Genomic DNA, 16,161 nt, shown 5'->3' on the forward strand with positions numbered 1-16,161 from the left:
GATGGTGAGGTTAGGTTAGATTATGTTAGGTTAGGCTACTTAACGACAGCCTCCAGTGTTAAGGTTTTTTTTTGTGGGGGGGCCCCCCCCCCCCGGAACCAAAAGATATGTGTATTGGTAGGGTAGGTTCTGTTAGGTTCGGTTAATTTAGGTTAGACTAAGCTTAGCCTACGTACGGTCCCCCAACCCCCCCCCACCCCCACCCCCGGGGGCCACGGGGACTGAAAGCCTACCACGGGTGGGACCCCCACAACCAAGGTTAGGTTACCTAACATTTCAAGGTGACCCCCCCCAACCCCGGGGCCATAATCTAACTTAATCTAACCTAACCTAACCATACACCTAACTTTTTGTAATAAAGGAATATTTTGTATTTTTTCTAACTTTTGTGTGTTTTCGCAACAGAATGGCTCATATTTAAAACACTTACCCTTAGCTAGTTGAAAATGTGTAGGAATTCTTCATGATGATCAGATTTTATGAGGTCCTATCGGATTATTTTGTATTTTTTCTTACTTTTGTTTGTTTTCGCAACAGAATGGCTCATATTTAAAACACTTACCCGTAGCTAGTTGAAAATGTGTATGAATTCTTTATTTTTACCCGTATTACAGAGGTAATAAATGAATGTTTTGCATTTTTTCTATCTGTTGTCTGTTTTCGCAATAGACTGGCTCTTATTTAAAACACTTACCCTTTAGCTCGTTGAAAATGTGTATGAATTCTTCATTTTTAGCCGTATTGCAGAGGTAATAAAGGAATATTTTGAATTTTTTCTAACTTTTGTGTGTTTTCGCAACAGAATGGCTCATATTTATGTGTGTGTAAGCTTTGGCGTGTGTGTGTGAGGTTTCGTGTGTTTGTGTGTGTAAGTTTTGGCGTGTGTGTGTAAGTTTTTGTGTGTGTGTGTGTAAGTTTTGTGTGTGTGTGTGTGTGTGTAAGTTTTTGTTTGATTGTTAGTTTTTTTTTTCATGATATTTTTAGTGTTAATTTTTATGTTTTTTTGTGTGTGTGTGTGTGTGTAAGTTTTTGTGTGTGTTAGTGTTGTAGTGTTTGTCTAAGTTTTAGTGTGTGTGTGTGTAAGTTTTGTGTGTGTGTGTGTGTGTGTGCTATTTTGTGTGCGTGTGTGTGTGAGTTTTTTTGTTTTGAGGTGTTAGTTTTTGTGTGTGTGTGTGTGTGTGTAAGTTTTTGTTTGTGTGTGTGTGTGTATTAGTTTTTGTGTGCATGTAAGTTTTCGTGTGTGTGTGTGTGTAAGTTTTGTGTGTGTGTGTGTGTAAGTTTTTGTGTGCATGTAAGTTTTTATCTGCATGTAATTTTTCGTGTGCAAGTGTAAGTTTTTGTGTGTGTGTGTGTGTGTAAGTTTTTGTGTGTGTGTGTAAGTTTTTGTGTGTGTGTGTAAGTTTTTGTGTGTGTGTAAGTTTTTGTGTGCATGTATGGGGACCGGGGGAGGATCTTTGGGGCCCAGGGAGGGCGTTTGGGGATCCGGGGCCCTTGAGGATTGGGTGGTCTTTTGGGAGCCCAGTGGACCTTTGGGGACCGGGGGGGACCTTTGTGGACCAGGGGAGGGCCTTTGGGGGTCTGAGGAGGGCGTTTGGGGGATAACATTTCGAAATTTTTACTTTTTAGTTTACTTTTTTTTGCGGCGCATCCCTGCGGCGCATCCTGCGGCGCTTTCCTGCGGTGCCTCCCTGCGGCGCACCCCCTGCGGCGCTTTACGGCCCCGCGGCGCATCCCTGCGGCACATCCTGCGGCGCTTTCCGGGCCCCCGGCGCAGCCCGGCGGCGCTTCGCTGGTCCGGGGGACCTTTGGGGGGCGGGGGAGGGCCTTTGGGGCACAGGGAGGGCCTTTGGGGGTCCGGGGGGAAAGTTGGGGGCCTGGGGGACATTTGGGGACCGGTGGAGGGCCTTTGGGACCCCGTTGGTCCTTTGGGAGCTCGATGGGCCTTTGAGGGGCCCGGGGCTGGCCTTTGGGGGTCTGGGTGGGCCTTTGGGGGCGCCGGTGGCCCTTTGGGAGCTTGGGGGGCCTTTGAGGACCGGGGGCTTCCTTCGGGGTTGGGGTAGGAGGATTGGAACCCTTTGGGGTTGGGTTAGAGGACCTCACAACACTGTTCAAATGAAACTTGTGTATTATAACGACCACAGAGTTTCACCATTAAATTCTCTTCTAAAATCTCTTCAAAAATCATCTTTTAAAATGTCTCTAACTGTTTCGCCGAAATAGTTCCATAACCTGTCTAAAACAGTTTCGCCCAAATAATCCCTAAACGTAATTCAGCGTGTTCCTTTTGTTTTTGGCATCTCTGCGCTAATGCATTTCAAATTAATAAGAAACCTGATTCCCGCGCTAAAACAATTCATCGCTAATATGTTTCTTGGAGAATTGTTTCCATGGCCTTTGGTTATTAATATCCTTTGGAGTTCGACCAAAAGAGTTGTTTCCGAGGCAATGACATTAATGACTTGGATCTATTCCTGGAGAATCGTTTCTATGCGAAAATTTTTAAAGTCTGACAGATGATGTCATTGGTTGATTGATCTGTCAAGAAAGGAGAATTAATTTGTTGTTTCTAAGGGGAATTATTGATTCACGATAGGTGAATTGAGGTCGACAGCACAGGTGTTCCAAGGTCGATGTTGTTGTTGTTGTAAGTGCACGATCTCAGCGAATGTCAAGGTCGATGTTGTTGTTGTTGACACACCTTAGAAATTTAGGTCATTGACCCCATTAACAACGTGTTCTCCCTAATGACTCTATGCCCATATATGGTGTGGGGTCACGAGTACTAGGGTCACTTCTACTGTTATTAATGTTTGATTTTAGTTGATACTTATTGTTCATATATTTGGGTTTAATAAAACTCAACGTAGTGTAAGTTTTTTCCCCACCTCGTTTCGAAAAAATCGTTCTTGTACTTCCCTAAATTCTGGATAATGTCTCCGATAGATGTCGTTTAAATTCAGTGGATCGCAGCAGTTGTGCTACCCATGCTTAAATTTAATTCTCTTTTGTTTTAATGATGGAGAACTGTTAACCATAAGTTAAAAGCTTTGGACCATGAAAAATTGATGACCTACCTCAGAGTTTGAATTCGCATGCATTTTGGACCTTTTTGGACCAAGTTGATGCTTTACGGCACAAAACGGTAGAAATCTGCACTTTGCTGCGGCGTGATCTATTTTTTTTACTTAAAAAGGACTCCATATATTTTTTTTCGGTGAAATGAGCCTTCTGCTGATATTTTACGACCCCTAATTTAATACGATCATCTCGGCGGTAAAAATGGATAAAACCATATTACTGCCTATGGATTTGGTCTGGTACTTACACTTATAATATGTGATACCAGTTCACCTCTTATAATCTAGATCCCGTCCAATAGGCGTACATCAGAAGGCTTTCCCGTCTGAAGTACCTTTAAGAAGCATTTTTCTTTTTAATTTCATCTAAATAACATGGAGTCAAATTACAAGTCAGAACCAAGCAAATTTAAAACATCCAGAAAGCAATCAATTCTGGCTTCAGAAAGTCAGACAAAAACAACTACGGTATGTAACAAGTATTACCGACTGAAAATGAAAAGTTAACAATTAAACTATTATTAAAAATTTGGATTCTTGATGGTTTCGAATCATAACAAAAGCCAAGCTCGCAGGTGGAATTTCGTCAGTTCAGAAAATTTATATCAAGGAAAAAGAAGCTTGCAATCAGATAAATTTAAGATGAGATAATTATTTGATTCTCTAATAAGTGATTACTGCGTTACTGTTTAGTTCTAAGTCGTGAGGTGTCAAATAAGCAATTTCAATTGAATTAAGAAATTTTGGCGTTCATCCAATTTCTCCTTCCTGTTAATCAACCATTTTATAGGATTTATTTTCTCCTGGGACTTGATGTGATTTTCATTATTGTTTCCCTTCTAACCGCGGATTTCATTTACAGTTTATTGTGATAGTCCCTTTCACTTTTCTTCTAACCGTAGATTTAGTTGTCCATTTTTTCTCATTTGGGATTCGTCGTGATGCTTGTTGTCGCATGTCTTCTAGTCGTAGATCTTGTTTATGCTTAATTTTCGTTCGTTATTACCTAAGACATATTTCCGTGCATTTTGTTCTAGCTGTTGGGATTCATTCGTAATCATCTGTAATTTCGAACGGCATCATAGATACCAAAAAAACTTCTTTCCCAACTTTTCCCCAATCGTTATATTTTTGCTTTAATGGTGCTATATAATTCAGTAATAACAGAGAATGTTCCAATGCCTATACCTCCTGATATATCTAAATTACGCACTGGCTTAATCAGCGCTGTATTCTTTGGTTTCAAATCAAATGGTGGCAAATCCGTCATTTTAGGCTGTAATCTGAATACAATTCTTTATTCCTGTTTATCCATTACAGACGCCACATTAACACGCTCTTTATTCCATTATAATTTCTTAAATATCTAAATTACGCATTAGTATAATTATCACGTTATTCTTTAGTTTTAAGTCACATTTTTGTTTGCAATTCAACATAATTTTTGCTTTTTCTTGTTCCATGCCATTTTGCTTAGCCATTCAGAATCATTCGTCATCTTGTTTAATTTTTGCACGTGTAATAGATACTAAAAATTAATTCCTCCACTCTGTTCATCTTTCACAGACTCATACACGTTAAATTTGCACCTTTCTATATTCCACTGTAATTTTGCTTTGTCTTCTAACCGCAGACTTCGTTCTGAAACATTTTCGTTTGCGAATCAATGTGATTTTGCGGTTTCTTGTTCCATGCCTTTTTCTTTAGCTATTCGGAGTCATTTGTTATCTTTTGTAATGCATGCATCATAGATAGTAAAAATGATTGCCAATATTCACTCCTAGGGAGAAAATGATGTAATTTTTGTTTGTTACATGACTCGCATGATTTTTTTTTCTGCTATAAATTCAATCCCTCTTTCCTGCATATCCTTCACAGACCCAAAAACACATAAACGTATTCCAAAATGCCTAAATTAATTCATTCCATTCTAGGGTGATAAAGAAATTCAGGCGTGAATTCATTTTCTCCTTCTGGTGTATGTTTGCAGAAGCTAAAATAATATTTCTTCATTATATGTTGAAAAATCAGCAATTTTGATTGAATTAAGTAATTCTGGCATGAACTCAATTCCTTCTTCCCGTTCATTCTTCACAGACTCACGCACGCTAAACTAACACGTTCCTTCATTGGATTGTAATTTTGCTTTTTGTTCTAACAACAGTTTTTGCTGTGCGACGTTTTCCTTTGCAATTTAACGTTATTTTTGCTGTTTCTTGTTCCATACCTTTTTCTTCTAGTTGTTTAGGGTCATTTGTCATCTTGTGTGATTTTGTACGCCTCATAGATACTGATACCACTCCTAAGGAGGGTGGAATGATGTAATTTATGCTCTCGAAATTTATGTAAATATCTTGTCACTCACATGAATTTGTTTGTTTGTTGTTTTTTTTGCCAAAATTAATACTTTAAATGAACTTTCTCAAACTCGTGACGTATCTAGATGGTTTTTTCAGGCCAGAAAATCCCAGGATTTCAATTTTCAAAAAAAAATGATGGAGCCATTTTCAGGAACAAAAATTATAAATGCATAAATATATACGCAGTTGCTCCCTTAAAGAGCGTAGATAGATATACTGCTGAAAAAAATGACTTTCCCGACCTGATTGTTGGAGACGATGACATTGAAGAAACTAGGCTTGATATGCTACTGTACAGAAGAGCTGGTTTTTTTTTACCCTGCAATTTATGAAAACCTGAGCATATATAAACAGATATGTCTGTTTACAGACATGTCTGTTTACAGCATATGTCTGTTTACAGCATAACAGACAGATATGTCTGTTATGCTCGTCTCCTCTCTTCTCCTGTAGTTCCTTTCCTAGCAGAGAAGCACAGAAGAATTCCCTAAATTCCAGTTGACGTCCTTCCTATCAAGACAGAGACTAACCAAAATACATCACTTATTGCAGATGAAGAAGACATTTTGTTTTTTAGCTTCTTGATACGACTAGGCTGTGGATGAACTCTCAAAGCCAAAATGCTAACAATATAACCACTGCCCGTGTAGCAGCAAAAATTATCAGGGCATATGAGGAGACAGTTCCAGTCTTCCTGAGCCATAGACAAAGATCAGGAAAAAATAATTCTGATCCACTAGAATTTTGGACTGACTGCTTCTACACTAGTAGTACCCCCTCCATCGATTCAAGCACGCCCAGAGCAGAAGGTTCAAGCACGCCCATATCCCTTTTTCTATTTTACTATTATTCTCCATGACCACACTACCTTTTCTATGACGAAATCAGTAAGAATTCCAAATAGGGATAGGTCCTTTTATTAGACAGTGAAACGAAAATATAAAACAAAGACTATAAATATTTCGATGACACAGTCGGTCATCATCATCAGTAGAGTTACTAACTTATCAAAATTAAAACAAACTGCTTTTATACTAAACAAAATAATCACTTCCGGGTCAAAGCAAGTTACCAGTCCATTGACTTTAGCACCTGTAAATTCAGCATTATTTCATTTTTAATTAGAAGAATATTTAACGTAGCATTACAAGATTCAAGAACATTTAGTGAACTTTCTAAGTCAATGGACCGGAAACCTGCTTTGACCTGCAATTTCGAAGAAACTTGTACCACCTTTACTCAACGCAGTATTAAAAAATTCAAGAACAGTTAGTGAACCTTTTAAGTCAATAGACCGGTAACTTGCTTTGACCCGGAAGTGATTATTTTGTTTAGTATAAAAGCAGTTTGTTTTAATTTTGATAAGTTAGTAACTCTACTGATGATGATGACCGACTGTGTCATCGAAATATTTAGATTCTTTGTTTTATATTTTAGTTTCACTGTCTAATAAAAGGACCTATACCTATTTGGAATTCTTATTGATTTCATCATAGAAAAGGCAGTGTGGTCATGGAGAATAATAGTAAAGTCATATATATGGGGATGACAGACCAACTTCAGAATCAGCAACATTTCATTTGCTATTAGAAGAGTAAAATGATAAATTTAGCACCTGTAAATTCAGCATCATTTCATTTTTAATTCGAAGAATACTCAACGTAGTACTACAAGATCCAATAACAGTTAGTGAACTTTCTAAGTCACTGGACCGGTAATATGCTTTGACCTGCAATTTCAAAAAAACTTATACCACCTTTACTCAACGCAGTATTAAAAAATTCAAGAACAGTTAGTGAACTTTTTAAGTCAATGGACCGGTAACTTGCTTTGACCCGGAAGTGATTATTTTATTTATTATAAAAGCAGTTTGTTCTAATTTTGAGATGATAGAAACTCTACTTATGATGATGACCGACTGTGTCATCAAAATATTTAGAGTCTTTTTTTTATATTTTTACTTCACTGTCTAATAAAAGGACCTAACCCTATTTGGAATTTTTATTGATTTCGTCATAGAAAAGGCAGTGTGGTCATGAAGAATAATAGTAACGTCGTATATATGGGGATGACAGACCAACTTCAGAATCAGCAACATTTCATTTGCCATTAGAAAAATAAAATGATAAATTTAGCCCCTGTAAATTCAGCATTATTTCATTTTTAATTAGAAGAATATTCAACGTAGTATTACAAGATTCAAGAACAGTTAGTGAACTTTCTAAGCCAATGGACCGGTAACCTGCTTTTACCTGCAATTTCGAAAAAACTTGTACCACCTTTACTCAACGCAGTATTAAAAAATTCAAGAACAGTTAGTGAACTTTTTAAGTCAATGGACCGGTAACTTGTTTTGACCCAGAAGTGATTATTTTGTTTAGTATAAAAGCAGTTTGTTTTAATTTTGATAAGTTGGTAACTCTACTGATGATGTTGACCGACTGTTTCATCAAAATATTTAGAGTCTTTGTTTTATATTTTCGTTTCACTGCCTAATAAAACGACCTATCCCTATTTGGAATTCTGATTGATTTCACCCTTTTTCTATGGCATTTCAAACGCATGCCCTCTGACGTCATAACACCCCTGGCAAGATTCCCACCCCTGGCAAGATTCCTATTTTTGGCAAGAGTTCAATGTCCTTAGAAAGAGTTCATTGGTTGGGTTAGGTCAGGTGAATTTCTATCACAGCCCTTTGACGTCACGCGACACACCTGTACAATGTGGTCAGCTGCTTGTGAGTGACATTCCCTGCCCCTGGCAAGTTTCCCAGAGATATTTACTTGGAGTGTGGTTGGAATAATATGAGGAGCCCCTCAACCCTGTTTCTAGGCAAGATTCCAAGCGCATGTTTCGTCATGTGACACCCCTTTTTTCTATGACAAGCCCCTTTGTTTTTTAATGACAAGCCCTCTGACATCAAACCTACGCAATGCGGTTACCGGTTCTATTAAAGGGAACACACTTTGCAAGATTCCATGACACACCCTTCTGGACTCCAAAGACATCATACGACGTACCCCGTTTCAAACGGACAGGTCTAATATGCCTAACTTTGCGACAGGAACCCATGGGGGAATCCCCGCTTTTAACGTAATGACAGCTCAAACCTTACGTAATTATTGTGCACACTGCCATGTAATACTTTTTTTGCCCGAAACCCTCAAAGCGTTTTTTTCATTAACTTTATGGTGGTACACACTCTATGTAAGGTCAGCGTATCTTACGCAAGGATGGCTAAACCATCAATGCCAGATAAAACCATACTGACATTTTTCGCCCACAAGCCTCAAGACATTTTTTTTGGCATTTCTTTTTTTTTCGCCCGAAACACCTTTCATATTTTTTTTTCTTTTTCTAGAGTTCTTGACCCAGCCAGGACTCGAAAGGGCATACCCTTCCAATGGTACAGCGCCCCGAGCAAGTCGTCAATGAAATCATTTTCAGTATTTTGTATCTTGAACCATATTCTAAAAATAACCTATTGCATGACAGCTAAGATCCACTATTTTCTGGCACTCGTTAGAATGATGAGTTACTCTCCCAATTTGATACACCCCAGGAGTCATTTCTCTCAAGATATTAATAACGATAAAACGAAAATGTATCGTTTCTTTACGTGGGCTTTTAGATTTCACACTATCGCGACACTAACACCCCCCCCCCCCGCTCTAGCATGAAATACCGGAGGAATAAGGTTGATATTAGATGCAAATTTAAGACATATTAAGAGCTTTTAAGGAAAATCTCCATTTCTTGTAGTACCTGTTATATTTTCAGCTCATCCATGGGAAAAATCCTTAATGTCTCCAAGCTAACTTTTAAGCTGTAGTACACCCCACAATGACATTACTTGAATCCCCCCCCCCCAGCCCTGACAAGACATCATCTCCACCAAGACATTTTTCAGGTATTTCCTATTAAAAATTATGTCTTGAAATTTCGTGATTCAAGTTTTTTGCAACCAAAGCCAATAATAATGTCCCGCAATATACTCTACACCTCCATAGCATTTCACCTATATGACATCGGCCTCTCCCCCCCTGAATGACCTGATATTAGTGATTTATTTAAACCATATTAAGAGGTATTATTGAAGGACTTTTAACGAAATGCACCATTTCATTGAGTATTGTTGGATTTAACTCCTCCTCTAGCGAAAATATTCATTTACCATCACCCACCTTATCCTTAAGCTCTAGAGTATACTAGTCAATGACAATGCATACAAACTTGGTAAATTATGGAGGATATTAAACACTCCCCCTCCCCTGACATTGCTAAATATCCCCCAAAATATTTTTCAGGCAATTCTTAATAAAAAAAAAACTATGCCTTTAAATCCCGTGATTCAAGTTTTTGTAACCCAAGCCTATCATTATACCCCAACAAAACACTCCACAATGCCATGGCATAACCTCCATCCATCACCAGACGGGTAGATACCCAAACTATTAAAAAGTATACTTATGGCCCAGAGCGGAATGGCGCTACGGTGCTAGTGTTTTCACACTAGCATCAGCCCTCCACATGACACCAGGCCTCACCCCCTAGGACATTTTCAACCTATTTCGCCCCGACAATAAACTAAAATATCCCACTAGACACTATATTTTGAAAACAGAGAAGCCCCCCCCTTTCTTTACTAGTGTTTGATACTCTAAGCATTTCACCTCACAATGTTAGACTATTACTGTCCCCGTGACATACCTCTGCCATCGCCCTAACTCCCCCAAAACGGTTTTCTGACGTTTTTTGTTAAAATTGGAACTTCATGTCATTCGTTTGGGTTTTCGTAGGAAATTCACGCAAGGCTAGCACACAAAAACTACTCTCTAGCAGTCCTCTGTTATTGTCCCATCTCCCTCAAAGCACTTTTCAGACATTTCTTGTTAAAAGTTTTACTTCAAGTCATTCATTTGGGTTTTCGCAGGCAATTGACGTCAAAGTTCCACACGGTAACTACTCTCTAGAATCCCTACGACACCTTCCATCATCATTGTAAGCGTGTTCTAACATTTGAAACACATACACAGAGAGAGAGACACACACAAACGCACACACACACACGCACACACACACACACACACACACAGACTGACACACCCACACGCACACTCACACACACAAACACACACACAAACACACACACACTCGCACAAAAACACACGAAAACACAAAACAAACACACACACACACAAAAACACACATACACAAAAACACACACAGACACGAAAACACACAAACAAAACACACAATATCACACACACACACACACACACAAACACACACACACACACACACACACAAACACACACACACACACTCAAACAAAGACACACAAAAACACACACCCACACATTCACACACACACACACACACACACACACACACACACAAACACACACAGACACACACAAACATAAAAACATAAACACAAAAATAAAAAAACAAAAAAAAAAAAACAAAAAAAACAACACAAACACACACACACAAAAAACAACACACAAAAGACACACAAACACAAAACACACACAAAAACCCACACACACACACAAACACACACAAACGCACACACACACACACACACTCACACAAAAACACCCAAAAACACACGAAAACACGCACAAACGTGTGGGTGTGTGGGTGTGGGTGTGGGTTTTTTTGTGTCTGTGTTTTCGTGTGTCTGTATGTAGGGATTGTAGAGAGTAGTTATTGTGATACTGTGGCGTGAATTGCCTGCGAAAACCCAAATGAATGACTTGAAGTAAAAATTTTAACAAGAAATGTCTTAAAAGTGCTTCGGGGGAGATGGGATGATAACAGAGGACTTCTAGAGAGTAGTTTTTGTGTGGTAGTGTGGCTTGAATTGCCTGCGAAAACCCAAACGAATGACTTGAAGTAAAACTTTTAACAAAAAATGTCTGAAAAGTATCTTGGGGGAGTTAGGTTGATAACAGAGGTATGTCACGGGGACAGTAACAATCTAACATTGTGAGGTGAAATGAATAGAGTATCAAACACTAGTAAAGAAAGGTGAGACTTCTCTGTTTTGAAAAATATTTTGTTTAATTGGATATTTTAGTTTATTTTCGGGGTGAAATAGGTTGAAAATGTCCTAGAGGGTGAGGAGTGGTATCATGTGGAGCGCTGGTGCCATTTTGAAAAGAGTGTCTTAGCGCCATTCCGCTCTGGGCCATAAGTATACATTTTAATGGTTTGGGTATCTACCCTACTCGCATGATGATATACCTAGCTCTCCCATGAGGTACCTTTGTTTAACATATACATGACTGTTAATAGCTAGCCCGCGTATGTGTTGCCGTGCTGGAGCCCCATGGGGTCCTTTTAGTCTAGCTTGCGAGATACATTATCGTCATTCCTATTAGACTTGGTCACGGAAATCCTGGGAATTTTCCAGAAAAATAATATGCTAAAAATGGATGGGAATCTTGGCAATAGAGAAGAAATATTAGAATGCCTGGAATATTGGGTGGGCTGCCAGGGGTGTGAATCTTGCTAGCTGAGCGCTAGAAACAGGGATGATGTGACGTTAAAGGGTTATCGTAGAAATTCTATGATAATTTCCCTATTATTACTACATTTTAAGGTATTCCGAGCAATACCGTTTTTAATCTCCTTTATGCCCTAGCTGAAGTCTGGATTCCATCCCTGAAATGAGTAGAAACTGACCAAACTCCCTCGCAGTGCGCGGGATGGGTGGGAACAAGAATTTTCCCGCCTTTGCGTGTTTTGATATTTTTGCTGAAAAATTGTGCCCTGGGTTGCTTAAGGACTGAGATAAACCGTTTGGTGGACTGGACACTCCCTCGGAGGCGGCGAGCGAGTGGGCCGGTAACTAGTGAAGGGAGGCTGGATAACAATAAATAAACTCTTGAAAATTACCACTTTGCGCAACAAAAAATTACGTATGTTATTGCTTATACTTTATCCTCTTATAAGCCACAATAATGCCTAAAAATTGCATCTATTATCAAGGCGACCTCTGACAATGATTGCGAGGTGGAGGGTGGGATCTATTGTTAGGGTATTTTTAAATAACCATAAGTTTAACTCAAAGAAATAGATATGTCATTGTAATGTCATGTAATGTCATTGTAGGGTTAACTACAGCTTAAAAGTTAGCTTGGAGACAATAAGGAATTTTTCCCATGGAAGAGGTGGAAATATAACAGGTACTAAAAGAAATGGATATTTTCCTTAAAAGCTATTAATATGTCTTAAATTGGCATCTAATATCAACCTTATTCCTCCGGTATTGCATGCTAGGGGGGGGCGTAAAAACAGTACCACATGACAGTGTTGCACATTAATTACGTAAGGTGTGAGCTGTCGTTACGTTGCAAGTGGGGATTCCCCCATGGGTTCCTTCCGCAAAGTTAGGCATATTAGACCTGTCCTTTTGAAACAGGGTAAGTTGTATGACGTCATTAGAGTCCAGAGGGGTGTGTCATGGAGTCTTGCCAAGTGTGTTCCCTTTTATAGAACCAGTAACCGCATTGCGTAGGTGTGATGTCAGAGGGCTTGTCATTGAAAAACAAAGGGGCTTGTCATAGAAAAACAAAGGGGTGTGTCACATGAGAAACATGCGCTTGGAATCTTGCCTAGAAATAGGGGCGAGGGGCTCCCCATTTTATTCCGACTACACTCCAAGTAAATATCTCTGGGGAACTTGCCAGGGGCGGGAATGCCGCCTGGAAACATCTGATCGCATTGTACAGGTGTGTCGCGTGACGTCAGAGGGCTTTCTTAAAAATTTACCTGACCTAACCCAACCATCGAACCCTTGCCAAGGACATTTAACTCTTGCCAAAAATGGGAATATTGCCAGGGGTATTGTGACATCACAGGGCCTGCGTTTGAAATCCGATAGAAAAAGGGATATGGGCTTGCTTGAACCTTCTGCTATGGGCGTGCTTGAATCAATGGAGAGGGTACTACTTACACTTACCCGGAGTTAAGTGGAATGGCGTGGATGCATCTCGCGGTTCCACAAAAAAAAACAGAAATATCTGTTAAAACGGTCGTTTTTTTAATAAAAACAGGCCTTTTCTGTTTTTTGGTGAAAAAAAATGTAAAAAAATGAACGGAGTTCCGTTTGTTTTTTCTATTTCTGATTTGTTCTCTTTTTTAGTTGCCGTTTTTACTTTTTCTGTTTTAGCCAAAAATAGAAACGGTTCCGACCCCTAATCCAGAACTCCTTATTTCAAATAAGCAAGCAAATTATTGGAAACATTGGCGTCAGTCAACTTTACTTTACACAAACAATTCAAAATTCATGAACTAAAATCGAAACTGGCCTGAAAATTACAGTGCAGCGGACATTTTTTATCTCTCTATTGACTAATTGGGCTTATTGCGGTTGAAAGCGCAGTAAGAAAAAATAACTGTAGTAGCCGTTATGGGACACCAAAGTAGGGAATCCCAAATATTGGAAAACTTTTTGGAAACCTTGCAATATGTGACGATGGTTGAAAATGGCTAAAGGAACCTAAGGGACTATGTAGTAACTAGCAGTTAAGCTGAGATCATACATTTGACTCCAAAAGTGTACTAAATTATTTGCCACGAATAATCTAACTTTCATATTTACCACGAACTAAAGATGCTGTAAAGTCGTTTGCTGATACCAAGCTGCTGTTGCTACCATGATTTGTGAATGGATACATCTATATGCTAGTGAACCAATTTTACCAACCAAAATTCTTATATACTTGCAGTTGCACATGTAATACATTTTCATCCTCAGCGATATATTTTTGTGTGTAGCCAACTTCTATTTCTTACTTATTTGTCCTTTTCGTTTTATTAAATTAAAAAAAACAAGTTTTTTTAACTGAAAGTAAGGAGCGACATTAAAACATTAAACGAACAGAAATTATTCCGTATATGAAAGGGGCTGTCCCCTCCTCAACGCCTTGCTCTTTGCGCTAAAGTTTTTTATTGTTTAAAAAAATAGAGTTGTGAGAAAGTCAAACTTCAGCGTAAAGAGCAAGGCGTTGAGGAGGGGACAGCCCCTTTCATATACGGAATAATTTCTGTTCGTTTTAAGTTTTAATGTCGCTCCTTACTTTCAGTTAAAAAAACTTGTTTTTTTTATTTAATTTTTGAACGTTTTTGAATAAATGCAGGTTTTGATCTTGGTTCACAATACATGAATGATTAAAACAAAATTTTCATATTAATTTACTTTTATTTTGTTAAATGGCTTTCTCGAAACTTTTTTAATTTTATTTACGAACGTTTTTATTAGTAATAAATATACGTAAATTACGAATTAACTTATGTAACGAACTTCTATATTCATATATTTTTAATACGTATATTAGGGGTTCGCCCCTAGTCAATACCTTGCTCTTTAAGCGAAAGTTCGAATTTTGTTCCAATTCTTTAAAAATGACCGCTTAATCACAAAGGCCGTTAATTAGAATAAATAGCTCTTATGAAAGTACTAAAAAATCTCTGGCTTAAAGAGTGAGGTATTGACTAGGGGGTGAACCCAATCACATATGTAATATTTTCTGTTCGTTTAAAGTTTTGATGTTGCTACTGTTGCAGTTGAAAAACTTGTTAGGAGTTGCAGTTGAATACGTATATTAGGGGGTTTGCCCCCTATTTAACACCTTGCTTTTTGAGTGAAAGTTCGAATTTTTTTCCAACTCTTTAAAAATGACCGCTTAATCACAAAAGACGTTAATCATAATAAATAACTCTTATGAAAGTACTAAAAAATCCTGGCTTAAAGAGTGAGGTATCGACTAGGGGTGAACCCAATCATATATGTAATATTTTCTGTTCGTTTAAAGTTTTGATGTTGCTACTGTTGCAGTTGAAAAACTTTTTTTTTATATTTAATTTCTGATCTTTTTTTTAAATAATGCTGGGAAGTCCGGCGTCCCCTTCATAGCAATGTCCCTTCCCCCATGAAAAATTCCTTCATGGAAAGATCCTCCTACATAACCCCCGACCCCAGGCATATACGCAGGAATTTGTTTCGGGGGGGGGGGCAATTTGTTTCGGGGGGGGGGGGGTCAAATCCTTCAAACCCATTATTCTGTGAGAAAAATCAGAAAATTATGGGGAAATGAAAAAAATCGTGAGATTTCGGGGGGGGGGGGCCGAAGGCCCCCTCCCTGCGTACGTTCCTGCCCGACCCCCCCCCTCACTACCAGGAAAAATCTCCCCTGAAAACGTCTGTACTGTATACTTCCCAATAACCAATACTATATGTTAACATTGGGTAAAGTTCATAACTTTCAGCCCTCTTCCCGGGAACTTCGGGGGATTAAGTCATCCTAAAAGACTTACTTATGATATTTTCGAACATACTGAACAAAATGGCCGTATCAAAATTTTGATCAGGTGACTTTGGGAAAACGATGAGCGCTGGAGTGGGCCTAGTTGCCCCCCATTGTTTGGTCGCTAAAAAAGAACACTGTAGATTTTGATTTCCATACCACTAATCACTCCCATGAAATTATATGACCAATGGGTCGATAAAATTGCATCTGGGAAAAAAAAATAAACACGTCTCCGTTATATTTTTTCTGGCGAAAAATGCTAAATTCCACATTTATGTCGATGACTTATTGAAATCTCTACAGTAGGATTTCCTTATATCTAGAATATGATGGTGTGATTTTCATTAAGGTTCTATAACTTTTAGGGGGTGTTTCCCCCTTTTTCCGAAAATCAGCCAAATT

The sequence above is a fragment of the Artemia sp. Qi Xiang Cuo genome, chromosome 8, assembly GCF_049724085.1.
Source record: "Artemia sp. Qi Xiang Cuo chromosome 8, ASM4972408v1, whole genome shotgun sequence".
NCBI classification, from domain to species: domain Eukaryota; kingdom Metazoa; phylum Arthropoda; class Branchiopoda; order Anostraca; family Artemiidae; genus Artemia; species Artemia sp. Qi Xiang Cuo.